At 39.9% G+C, this 13,599-nt stretch overlaps 1 protein-coding gene and 1 long non-coding RNA gene across 18 annotated transcripts in view; one reads left to right on the plus strand and one right to left on the minus strand.

The window, feature by feature from the left end:
• The window catches only part of DESI2 (desumoylating isopeptidase 2), a 50,985-nt gene that overhangs the window by 15,522 nt on the left and 21,864 nt on the right, over positions 1 to 13,599 (plus strand).
• On the minus strand, positions 4,081 to 11,279 carry LOC146398847 (uncharacterized). The gene is made up of 2 exons (XR_014817491.1): positions 10,691 to 11,279; positions 4,081 to 8,986 (listed from the first exon to the last, which is right to left on the minus strand). It is a non-coding gene; the product is annotated as an uncharacterized LOC146398847 (long non-coding RNA).

Consider the following 13,599-nt stretch of genomic DNA (forward strand, 5'->3'; position numbering starts at 1 on the left):
TGGAGAAGAATCAGATTGTAAACAAACTTTCAAATGAGAACATCTGAGTTTTCATGGAATCCCTGAGGGATTGTGGAGTTGTGGGCGTCAGGTAAACGTGCATAGATGGCCTCCTTTCGTGGCTCTGGCCCCTAAGGAAACGTCCTCTGCGGGGTGGGCCCCCAGTGTCCTTACACAAACCTCCACCTCTCTAGTTCTGCAGTTGGCTCAGCACAGGGCTTCTTCAACTAGTCTCCTGGATACTAGTTGTACTCTCACACTTGGACCAAACTAGCAATAAAAGTGGTCTTTTCCCACCTTAAAAGCTAAGCTTTTAGGTGAAATTGTCCTGGGTTAACCATTTTCCCCCACGAATATGAATTTAAACTTTTGGCATCTGCTGCTATTGAGACAACAAAAATCAATAAAGATGTACCAAACAAAAATTAACAGAAATCTTGCTAACATCCAGTCATAACTAATTCAACAGCTTGTTTTGTTTATTTGTTTTTCAGGGATACATGTTCTTGGCTGTGCTTTCATGTTGCATATTTATGATGTATCTTCTGTTAGAAAATATCAGTGTTTTATGCTTCTATAAAAGCATGAATTTCCACATAGCAAGTTTGAGAAGCTCTCTTGAGCTCTGTAGGGAGATTTTTATTCCAGAGATGCATATGAAATATTTTGACAGTAGTAAATAATTTTTAAAATAATGGCAAAGCATGGAAACCAAGTTAGAAGAGCACTGAGAAACACTACTGTTTTTTTCAAAAATCTTAAACTATGAGGAGTCCCTACTGTGGCTCAGCAGGCTAAGAACCCATGAGGATGTGGGTTCGATCCTTGGCCTCACTCAGTGGGTTAAGAATCCGTTGTTGTCGTGAACTGCAGGTGTAGGTCCCACATATGGCTGGGATCTGGTGTTGCTGTGGCTGTGGTGTACACTGGCTGCTGCAGCTCCAATTCAACCCCTAGCCTGGGAACTTCCATATGCTGCAGGTGCAGCCCTAAAAAGAGAAAAATCAAATAAAATGAAACAAAAACCAAAAAAGTCTTAAACTATGAGAGGGTAGTAATTACTTCAGCATAATAACTACCAACAGCAAATCATTATAGGAGAATTTCACAAGAGAAATCATTCAGGAAATGATTAAGCGCTCATACACAGTTGGCCGCTCCATATCCACAGACGCAGGGGCACTGTGCTACGCCATTTCTTACAAGGGATTTGAGCATCCCAGGGTTGGGGAGTCTACAGGGGTCCTGGAACCAATCCCCCACAGATAACTAAGGGACCGCTATACCTTTTTTGTTTGTTTACAATTAGATCATTAACTCTGCCCTTAAAATAGGCAGCATCCAGATTGTCTGCATAGCCTTGGCAGGACTTTGAGGCAGAAGGACTGGGTAAGGTTTGCTGACCTTGAATTAAATGTGTGTCTTCCACAGGCTGCCTGCCCAGTTTTCAAAGAGTAAGCCTTCCAGGCATGTTCTCTAATAATAGAGCCAATGATCCCTCATGGAACAGAAATGTTCAGAGAGCTTCTCTCTCTCTGATCAGCTCTCCCTGGAAGATGGCCCCTCTTTTCTTTGGAGTTCATTCAAGGCGGGGGGATCACCCAAAGAAAAACCTTATAAAATTTTTTTGGTACTGTGCCATTGATCATGTAGGAAGAGGTGGCTGACCAGAACACATTTATTTATTTATTTATTTATTTTTTATTACTCAAACGAATTTATCACATCTGTATAATGATCATCACAATCTGATTTCACAGGATTTCCATACCACAACCCAGGCATATCCCCCCACCCCCCAGACTGTCTCCTCCAGAGACCATACGTTTTTCAGTGTCTGAGTCAGCATCTGTTCTGCAAAGAAGTTCAGTCTGTCCTTTTTTTAGATTCCACATGTCAGTGAAAGCATTGGATGTTGGTGTCTCATTGTATGGCTGACTTCACTTAGCATGATAATTTCTAGGTCCCTCCATGTTGCTAAAAATGCCAGTATTTCGTTCCTTTTAATGGCTGAGTCATATTCTGTTCTGTATATGTACCACCTCTTCTTGATCCACTGCTCTGTCGATGGACATTTAGGTTGTTTCCATGTGTTGGCTATTGTAAATAGGGTTGCAGTGATCATCGGAGTACATGTGTGTTTGCGAGTCATGGTTTTCTCTGGGTAGATGCCCAGGCGTGGGATTGCTGGGTCAGATGGTAGTTCTATGTTTAGTTTTCTGAGGCATCTCCATACTGCTTTCCACAGTGGTTGCACCAATTTACAATCCCACCAACAGTGTCGTAGGGTTCCTTTTTCTCCACACCCTCTCCAGCACTTACTGTTTGTAGACTTTTGGATGATGGCCATTCTGGCTGGTGCAAGGTGGTACCTCATCGTGGTTTTGATTTGCATTTCTCTAATAGTGAGTGATGTTGAACATCTTTTCATGTGTTTTTTGGCCACCTGTATGTCTTCTTTGGAGAATTGTCTGTTTAGATCTTCTGCCCATTTTTTGACGGGGTTGTTTGTTTTTTTGATATGGAGCTGCAGAAGGTGTTTATAAATTTTGGAGATGAATCCCTTGTCCGTTGCTTCACTTGCAAAGATGTTCTCCCATTCTGTGGGTTGTTTTTTTGTGTTGTTTAGGGTTTCCTTTGCTGTGCAGAAACTTTGAAGTTTGAGTAGGTTCCATTTGTTTATTTTTGTTTTTATTGTCATTACTCTAGGAGATCTGAGAAGATGTTGCTGTCGTTTATGTCAGAGAGTGTCTGGCCTATGTTTTCCTCTAGGAGTTTTATAGTGTCTGGTCTTCTATCTAGGTCTTTAATCCATTTGGAGTTTATTTCTTTGTATGGTGTTAGGGAGTGTTCTCATTTCATTCTTTTCCATGTGGCTGTCCAGTTTTCCCAGCACCACTTATTGAACAAGCTGTCTTTTCTCCATTGTATATCCTTGCCTCCTTTGTCATAGATGAGTTGGCTGTAGGTGCGTGGGTTTAATTCTGGGCTTTCTATCCTGTTCCACTGATCTATATGTCTGTCTTTGTGCCAGTACCATGCGGTTTTGATGATTGTTGCTTTGTAGTATAGTTTGAAGTGTGGGAGCCTGATTCCTCCAGCTCCATGTTTCTTTTTCAGGATGTCTTTGGCTATTCTGGGTCTTTTGTGCTTCCAAACAAACTTTAAAGTATTTTGTTCAAGTTCTGTGAAAAATGTCCTTGGTAATTTGATAGGGATTGCATTGAATCTGTAGATTGCCTTGGGTAGTATAGCCATTTTGATAATATTAACTCTTCCAATCCACGAGCATGGTATATCTTTCCATCTATTTGTGTCCTCTTTGCTTTCTTTCATCAGTGTCTTATAGTTTTCAGAGTACAGGTCTTTTGTCTCTTTAGGTAGGTTTACTCCTAGGTATTTTATTCTTTTGGATGCGATGGTAAACAGGATTGCTTCTGTAATTTCTCTTTCATTGTTAGTGTATAGAAATGCCATCAATATCTGTGTATTGATTTTGTATCCTGCGACTTCACCAAATTCGTGGATGAGCTCTAACAGTTTTCTGGTAGAATCTTTAGGATTCTCTAGGTATAGTATCATGTCATCTGCAAATAGTGATAGTTTTACTTCTTCCTTTCCAATTTGGATTCCTTTCATTTCTTTTACTTCTCTGATTGCCTTGGCTAGGACTTCCAAAACTATCTTGAAGAGTAGTGGCGAGAGTGGACATCCTTGTCTTGTTCCTAATCTCAGCGGGAATTCTTTCAGCTTTTCACCATTGAGAATGATGTTCACTGTGGATTTGTCATATATGGCCTTTATCATGTTGAGATAGGTTCCCGTTATGCCCACTTTCTGAAGGGTTTTTATCAGAAATGGGTGTTGGATTTTGTCAAAGGCTTTTTCCACGTCTAGTGAGAGGAGCATATGGTTTTTATTCTTTAGTTGGTTAATGTGGTGTATCACACTGATGGATTTGGGGATAGTGAAGAACCCTTGCATCCCTGGGATAAGTCCCACTTGATCATGCTGTATAATCTTTTTTTTTTTTTCTTGTCTTTTTGCTATTTCTTGGGCCGCTCCTGTGGCATATGGAGGTTCCCAGGCTAGGGGTCCAATCGGAGCTGTAGCCACCGGCCTACGCCAGAGCCACAGCAATGCGGGATCCGAGCCACATCTGCAACCTACACCACATCACGGCAATGCCGGATCGTCAACCCACTGAGCAAGGGCAGGGATCAAACCCGCAACCTCATGATTCCTAGTCAGATTCATTAACCACTGCGCCATGATGGGAACTCCTGTATAATCCTTTTAATGTATTGTTGGATGTAGTTTGCTAGTATTTTGTTGAGGATTTTTGCATTGATGTTTATCAGTGAAATTGGCCTGTAGTTTTCTTTTTTTGTGGTATCTTTGGTTTTGGTATCAGGGTGATGATGGCCTCATAGAGTGAGTTTGGGAGTATCCCTTTCTCTGCAATTTTTTGAAATAGTTTCAGAAGGAGAGGTGTTAGCTCTTCTCTAAATGTTTGATAGATTTCGCCTCTGAAGCCATCTGGCCCTGGACTTTTGTTTGTTGGAAGTTTTTAAATCACAGTTTCAATTTCAGTTCTTGTGATTGGTCCATTCATCCTTTCTCTTTCATCTTGGTTTAGTCTTGGAAGATTGTACTTTTCTAAGAATTTGTCCATTTCTTCTAGGTTTTCCGTTTTATTGGTGTATAGTTGCATATAGTAGTCTCATATGATCCTCTCTATTCCTGTGATGTCCGTTGTTACTTCTCCTTTTTCATTTCTAATTTTTTTGATTCGAGTCCTCTCTTTTTTTCTTGATAAGTCTGGCTAGGGGTTTATCAATTTTGTTGATCTTTTCAAAGAACCAGCTTTTTGTTTCATTGATCTTTTCAAAGAACCAGCTTTTTGTTTCATTGATCTTTTCTATGGTTTTCTTTGTTTCTTTTTCATTGATTTCTGCTCTGATCTTTATGATCTCTTTCCTTCTAGTAACTTTAGGTCTTGTCTGTTCTTCTCTCTTGAGCTGCTTTATATGTAAAGTTAGCTTGTTTATTTGAGCTTTTTCTTGTTTCCTGAGGTGGGCTTGTATTGCTATAAACTTGCCTCTTAGAATGACTTTTGCTGCAACCCATAGGTTTTAGAGTGTTGTGTCTTTGTTGTCATTTGCTTCTAGGTATTTTTTAATTTCCTCTTTGATTTCTTCAGTGATCCATTGGTTGTTTAGTAGCATGTTGCTTAGTCTCCACGTGTTTGTGTTTTTTGCAGTTTTTTTCTTGTTGACTTCCAGTCGTATAGCGTTGTGGTCAGAAAAGATGCTTGACATGATTTCAGTTTTCTTAAAGTTACTGAGGTTGGATTTGTAGCCCAGGATATAATCAATCTTAGAGAATGTTCCATGTGCACTTGAGAAGAATGTGTATTCTGTTGCTTTTGGATGGAATGTCCTATAAATATCTATTAAGTCCATGTGGTTTAATGCTTCATTCAGGCCTGTATTTCCTTATTGATTTTCTGTCTGGATGATCTGGTCCATTGCTGTCAGTGGGGTGTTAAAGTCCCCCACTATGATTGTGTTATTGTCAATTTCTCCTTTTAAGGTTGTTAACAGTTGCCTTATATATTGTGGTGAACCTGTGTTGGGTGCATAGATATTTAAAATTGTTATATCATCTTCTTGGATTGATCCTTTGATCATTATGTAATGTCCTTCTTTGTCCCTTAAAATATTCTTCATTTTAAAGTCTATTTTGTCTGATATGAGTATTGCTGCTCCAGCTTTCTTTAGATCCCTATTTGCATGAAATATTTTCTTCCATCCTCTCACTTTCAATTTGTATGTGTCCCTAGAAGTGAAGTGGGTTTCTTGAAAACAGCATATATATGGGTCTTGTTTTTGTATCCATTCAGCCAGTCTATGTCTTTTGTTTGGGGCATTTAGTCCATTCACATTTAAGGTAATTATTGCTATGTATGTTCTTATTGCCATTTTTTTAATTACTTTGGATTTGTTTTTGCTGCTCTTTTCCCTTTCCTTCTTCTCTTGTTCTTTTCTGCCTAGAGAAGTTCCTTTAGTATTTGTTGTAAGGCTGGTTTAGTGTTGCTGAATTCTCTCAGCTTTTGCTTATCTGTGAAGGTTTTGATTTCTCCTTCAAATCTGAATAAGAGCCTTGCTGGGTAGAGTAATCTTGGTTGGAGATTTTTTTCCTTTCATCACGTTAAGGATATCATGCCACTCCCTTCTGGCCTGCAGAGTTTCTGTTGAAAAATCTGCCGATAACCTCATCGGGGTTCCCTTGTATGTTACTTGTTTCTTTTCTCTAGCTGCTTTCAAGATTTTCTCTTTGTCTTTAGTTTTGGTCAGTTTGATTAATATGTGTCTCGGGGTGTTCCTCCTTGGGTTTATTTTATATGGTACTTGATGTGCTTCCTGGATTTGAGTGAGTGGTTCCTTTTCCATGTGAGGGAGGTTTTCGGCTATTATCTCTTGGAATATTTTTTCTGTCCCCTTCTCTCTCTCTTCCCCTTCTGGCACCCCTATAATACGGATGTTGGTGCGTTTAACATTGTCCCAGAGTTCTCTGAGACTCTCTTAATTTGTTTTCAATCTTTTTTCTCTTTTCTGTTCCGCATCCGTAATTTCCACTACTCTGTCCTCCACCTTGCTTATTCGTTCTTCTGCCTCCTGTATTCTGCTGTTGGCTGCTTCTAGTGAATTTTTTATTTCAGCTACTGCATCTTGCATCTCTTCTTGTTTAAGTTTTATATCTTGTATCTCTTTGGTCAGTGTTTCCTGTAAGTTATCCATCTTTGCCTCCAGTTTATTTCCAATGTCTTGCATCATCTTCAGCATCGACAGTCTAAAGTCTTTTCCCTGGAGGCTGAGAATCTCCTCCTCACTTAGCTGTTTTTCTGGAATTTTTCCTTTCTCCCTCATCTGGGTTATAATCCTCTGTCTTTTCATTATTATAGGTTTTTTGGTGTGGTGACCTTCTTACAGATAATAGGGTTGTAGCCTCTCTTACTTCTGATGTCTGCCCCCCTTGTGGCTGAAGTCAGTATGGAGGCTTGCTGTAGGCTTCCTGATGGGAGGGGCTGATGCTGCCCCCTGGAGGTGGAGCTGATTCTAGTCCCTCTGGTGGGTGAGGCTTAGTCTCTGGATGGGATTAGGGGCAGCTGTGTGCCTGAGGCTCTTTAGGTAGCCTCTTTACTGAGGGGCGGGGCTGTGATCCCACCTGGATTGTTGTTTGCCCTGGGGCTTCTCAGCCCTGACTGACGGGTGGGGCCAGATTTTCCCAAAATGGCCACCTCCAGAGAAAGGCAGCTGCTGAATATTCCCGAGAGCTTTGCTTTCAATGTCCTTCCCTCACAACAAGCCATGTTCACCCCTATTTTCCCAGGATGTCCTCCAAGAACTGTGGTCAGGTTTGACCCAGATTCCCTTGGAGACTTTGCTTTGCCCTGGGATCCAGTGCACGTGAAAGTCTGTGTGCGCCTTTTAAGAATGGGGTCTCCGTTCCTCCCAGTCCCGTGGAGCTCCTGCACACAAGCCCCACTGGCCCTCAGTGCCCGATGCTCCGGGGGCTCTTTCTCCCCGTGTCAGATCCCCACACATGAGAGTTTGATGTGTGGCTCAGAACTCTCACTCCTGTAGGTGAGTCTCTGTGAACCAGTTAGTTTCCAGACTGTGGAGCTTCCCACCCAGGAGGTATGGAGTTGTTTATATCGTGAAATCGCCCCTCCTACCTCTTGATGTGGCCTCCTCTTTCTTCTGGAGTAGGATATCTTTTTTTAAGGTTTCCGGTCCATTTGGGTGAAGAGTGCTCAGCCTTTAGTTGTGAATTTTGTTGTTTTCAGGAGAGAAGTTGAGCTCCAGTCCTTCTATTCCGCCATCTTAATCCTGTCTCCCATATGTAGTTCTATATTCACTTTTCTGAGGAACCTCCATACTGTTCTCCATAGTGGTTGTACCAATTTACGTTCCCACCAGCAGTGTAGGAGGGTTTCCTTTTCTCCATGCCCTCTCCAACATTTATTTGTTTACTTTTTTTCTTTTTAGGGCCACACCTGAGGCATATGGCAGTTCCCAGGGCAGGGGTCAAATCACAGTCGCAGCTGCCAGCCTACACCACAGCCACACCAACGCCAGATCCAAGCCTTGTCTATGACCTACACTGTAGCTCACAGCAATGCCAGATCCTTGCCCCACTGAGCAAGGCCAGGGATCGAACCCACATCCTCATGGATACTAGTCAGGTTCGTTACCGCTGAGCCACGACAGGAATTCCTATTTTTATTTCTGTTGTCTTAGGAGACTGACCTAAGAAAACATTTCTAATAAGGCTGGTGTCAAAGAATGCCTGTGTTCTCTTTTAGGAATTTTTGGTGTCATGCCTTATGTTTAAAGTCTTTAAGCCCTTTTGAGTTTATTTTCATTCATGATGTGAGAGTGTGTTTTGATTTCATCGATTTACATGCAGCTGTGCAGTTTTCCCAGCACACTTGCTGAAGAGACTTTTTTCCATTTTGTATTCTTGCCTCCTTTGTTGAAGATTAATTGTGAAAAATGTCAGGAGTAATTTGATAGGGATCACATTAAATCTGTAGATTGCTTTGGGTAAAATGGCCATTTTAACAATATCAGTTCTTCCAATCCAAGAGCATGGGCTACCTTTCCATTTCTTTGCATCCTCTTTAATTTCCTTTATTAATATTTTATAGTTCTCAGCAGTTCATAGTATTCTTTATAATCATTTTTGTTTCTGTCAGGTCAGCAGAGGTAATCTAGTCATAGATTTCTAATTTTGAAAATAAATTAACTCTTACATTTGGAGTAGCTTTTAGGGATAGAAGATACAAAGAAACATGAAAAGTAAAGAATTATTGAGTCCCTCATTATCACTGTCCCAGTGAATAAGCAACATCAGTGTTAATTGATGTGTTTTATTTTATTTTATTTTATTTTATTTTTTTGTCTTTTGAGGACCACACCTGAGGCATATGGAGGTTCCCAGGCTAGGGGCTGAATCCGGGCTGTAGCCGCTGGCCTACGCCAGAGCCACAGCAACGCGGAATCCGAGCCGCGTCTGTGACCTACATCACAGCTCATGGCAATGCTGGATCCTTAACCTACTGAGCAAGGCTAGGGATCGAACCTGCAACCTCATGGTTCCTAGTCGGATTCTTTTCCTCTGCACCACGATGGGAACTCCAACTACTGCTTTTTAAACTGCCCAAAGGAATCATCTCTGGGTTAAGAAATCCTTTTCCTAGCAACTTACAGGCTTTCTGTAACCTTGAGCAGAAACTCTCGACCAGATTGTCCAACTTTGCATCTAAGCGTGGAAGTAACACTACTACTTGCAAAGCTGTCAGGTATTCATTTTTCATTGTGGTGTCTCAGCAGTTCTTTACAAACCTTATATAGATCAGGTCTCATTAGATTGAACCCCAAAGGACTGACCAAATTTTTAGGTGGTACACTTCTCTCTCGTTTTCGTTTCTCTCATTTTACAGATTCTTCAGTTTATGAAATGTGTCAAAACTACCCTTTTATTTTTTGGAATATAAAGTCTTGAATGCAGGGAAACTTCCGACTGAAATAATACATATATAGTACATACCCAGGCACCGTACAGAAGTTCTAAACGTGGAAGAGATTATTTTCATTGCAGAAAGAGCAGAGAGTAAAAGATTTTTGAGTCCAGGATCCCCACTCTGACAAGTACTTTCCCGTCCTAACACTGTCTTAACTCTTTGGCTAAAACTCACTGTGTAGTTTTTTGTTTTGTTTTTTGTTTGTTTGTTTGTTTTCGTGAAAACCTTTGTCTCTTAATAAAAACATTTAGATTCTCATTATAGAAATTATAAAAGCACTTTCAGAAGGCTGTTAACTGATCAACAAAAGTTGTATAAATTAAATGATGTTAGATATTAAATGGAAATGTTCAATTTACTAAGAGTTTAAAACCTTTTGATTATTGCAGACAACTACTATGATCTATCTCTTTCTAAAATGGTCTGTATTTTGAAAGAGAGGCTCACACTGTAGAAGAAGAAAAGATAACTAGGTAGGAGCTGTCTGCATCCAGAACAAAAGCCTGCTGATGCTGCTGTGAAGGAAGTCAGTAGTAAATAAGACCAAATTATTGGTTGCAAACAATATAAGCAATGAGATTTTTTTCAATTTAAAACAATTTTGAGACAGTTTAAGTCCCAGAGGTTGGCTGCCAAAGAAACTACTGACTGTAGTAGCCAAGATACAGAAGTATCCTAAATGTCTATCAGTGGATGAGTGGATAAAGAAGATGTGCTGTATAAATACACTGGAATATTCCCCAGCCATTTAAAAGAAAGAATGAAATCTTGCCATTTGCAGCAGTATGGATAGACTTGCAGAATATCATGTGCTAAGTGAAATGTCAGACAGAGAAAAACAAATTCTATATGATTTCACTGATATGTAGACTCTTAAAAACAAAAGAAATGGGAGTTCCCATCGTGGCTCAGTGGTTAATGAATCCGACTAGGAACCATGAGGTTGCAGGTTTGATCCCTGGCCTTGCTCAGTGGGTTAACAATCCAGTGTTGCCGTGAGCTGTGGTGTAGGTCACAGATGCGGCTCGGATCCCCTGTTGCTGTGGCTCTGGCGTAGGCCGGTGGCTACAGCTCTGATTAGACCCCTAGTCTGGGAACCTCCATATGCTGAGGGAGCAGCCCAAGAAATGGCAAAAAGACAAAAATAAATAAATAAATAAAATCTTTAAAAAAAAAAAAAAGGAAATGAACAAAACAGCTGAAACAAACTCAAAGATGTGGAGAACAAACTGGTAGCTGCCAGAGGAGAGCGGGGTCGGAAGATGGATGAAACGGGTGAAGGGGATTAAGAGGTACAGGCTTACCACACTGAAATACGGAACTGTCCTACCCAGAGAATATAGTCAATAATACCGCCACGACTTGGTATGTGGTGGATGGTAGCTGCTCTTATTGCACTGGTCATTTCATAACATGATAAGGAATCACTGTGTTATATACCTGAAACTAATAGAATATTCTATGTTAATTATAACTAACCTTTTTATTAATAAAGGCACTTAGAATTTGTATGCAGACCAGCATGGTCACCTGTGGTATTTTACCCTGTTTCTGTAAAAGGGTGAGGAAGTAGGAGAATAGCAAGAAACTTGGAATCTTTTCTGCTGGAAGGAGGCAAGGATTAGCTCTTTCTCTTTAGTTCCCCTTTTTCATTTTGAAAATGTTTACATCTTCCAAAAAAAAAAAATGAAAGAAGAGTACATTCTTTAAAAAAAGAAGAAGAGTATATTCTATGTACTCTATCTAGATTGACCAGTTTTAACCATGTTGGCCTTCTTTTAGCCTCCTCTGCCCACACTCACACAAACTGTCACAGCCCTCTCTGCATACTCCACCATGTATTGCCCAAGACCTTCGCTACCGAGCTACAGTACTGCTTTACACACCCGGGAAATTTTCAGTTGGCACAAGAATTTGTCTAATGCATAGTCCATCTTTCCCTCAGTTATCCCAATAATGTCTTTTTAGCTTTTTTTTTTTTCTTCTTAAATCTAGGATCCAGCCTCTGTTCCTTCATTGCTTGTAGCTGTTTTAAAGACCAGGCTACTTTTGTTCTAGAAGGTCCCACAATCCAGACTTACCTGATCTTTCCTTCTGGTGATATTCTGTTTAATACATTTGACAAGAAAACTGACAGGGGGAATGCTGCAGCCTTTCTGTTTCATCACATCCAGGAGGCACGTAACATCAGTTTGTCCAACTATTGATGACGCTTAGTTTAGTCACTTGAATAAGTGATATTCACCATAATTTTCCATTACTAAGGTATCTTTTTCTCCTCATAATTTAGGAAAATATGGGGCTGATACTTTGAGCCTATGGGAACATTGTTCTCCAACAACCTTCTCCCAGGGGTTTTAGCACCTATGATCCTTTGCCTGCATCTGCTGGGGGCTGCAAAATGGTGATTATCCAATTCTGCCTTGACATCTATATTTAGTAGCTGTCTTTCCTCTGTAAAGAGCTTTCTCTCCTTTCACTTTTTTCCCCCCTTTGGTATTACTGTGGACTCATTATTTTTTTATTCAATATGCTGTAGCCCATTATTGTCATTATTCTTTTTGCTATTCAGATCTTCCCAAAGTTGACCCATGGAAGCATCTTCAAACCAGCTTCTGTTCTCCTAACATATATCCTGGAAATTACTCCCCATCAGTTTCTCCCCCTTCTTTTTATGATTCCATAGTATTCTAAATATTGTTCGTTATAATAGTTTATGCACCAGTACCTTATAGGTACACGTTTAAATTGTTACCAGTATTTTGCTAATAGAAATAATGCTGCCGCTTATGATGTTTATATGCAGGCTGTTCTTTTAAGATAGTTTAAATGTTCAAATAAATTGAAACCTGTTAAGCTAAGAGAATATAGTGTTTCACTTTAAAAACGGTTAAAAGTAAATCACATAATTCGTAAATTTAGCAAAACCATCCTGAAATACATGCGGCTGAAAGTGAAAGTACTGTTTTACCCTCCTGTGTCCCACACCCACTCTATTGCTTCCCCTCCCCCAAACTGTTAACAGTTTGCTCTGTAATGCTTCAGACCTTTGTTGTTGTTGTAGTTGGTGGGGGTTTGTTTTATTTACCCATATTTGTCATGTAAACATATACACAGGGCATCTTTATTTAACTTACAAAAATGTCATCATGTTGCAGATAATGGGTTATACAGATAATGGATTAATGTTTTTGCTTTATGTCCTTATATATTGACTCATTCTTCTTTAGCAGCTGTGTGATAGTTCATAATGTGGATTTACCATCACTTGTGTAGCCCGTCTCCTACTGATATTTAGATTGCTTCCAGTTTTTCAGTGTTAGAGGCAACTGCAGTTAATACCCTGGGACATGTGTCTGCATTTGTTCAAGCTCTGCTGTAGACTAGCGTCCGGGAGATGGAATGGTTGATTGCTTGTCAGTGATGCGTGTTTCTGCAGTATCTTCCTGACATGCTCACCAACACCAATATTAGCAATATTTTTTATATTTGCCAATCCAGGTGATTAAAAAAAAAAAGAATGGTAGTTTTTTGTTTTAATTAGCATTTCTCTGTTTACTAATGAGATTATTAATTCATGTTTGTTAGCCACTAATTTCTTCTATGATTACTCACTTTGTGGGGGTTTTGCCACCCAAATTCTGGAATTAACATAGATGTGGATAAATATATTGAGAAATTCCTTGCTATCTGTATCCTCTCTACTCTCCATTCAAAACCAAATGGAGTCAGATAAAAAGGTACCACTCATTTCCCTAACTCGCCATCCAAGTTCAGGCTGTCCAGAATCAAGAGGCAGATAGAATCAGATAGAAAGGGAGGCTGGTGTTCTCAGAAGTCATCTTCGTGTTACAGCCTTTTCCCTCCATTTGTTGTTTCTCTTTTGTTCTTCTGTAGTTTTATATAAGAAAAAGTTGTAAATGTTTATGTTAAATATCTGTTGTTTTCCTCTATAAATTCTACATTTTGCTTTTCCCATCTAAGATTTTTTTAATCTATTTTGTTTT

This window comes from Sus scrofa, chromosome 10 (assembly GCF_054392235.1).
Source record: "Sus scrofa isolate SSC_HxYL_T2T_F1_AM1 chromosome 10, Sscrofa_HxYL_maternal_Yorkshire_Landrace_v2.0, whole genome shotgun sequence".
Taxonomy (NCBI): Eukaryota; Metazoa; Chordata; class Mammalia; order Artiodactyla; family Suidae; genus Sus; species Sus scrofa.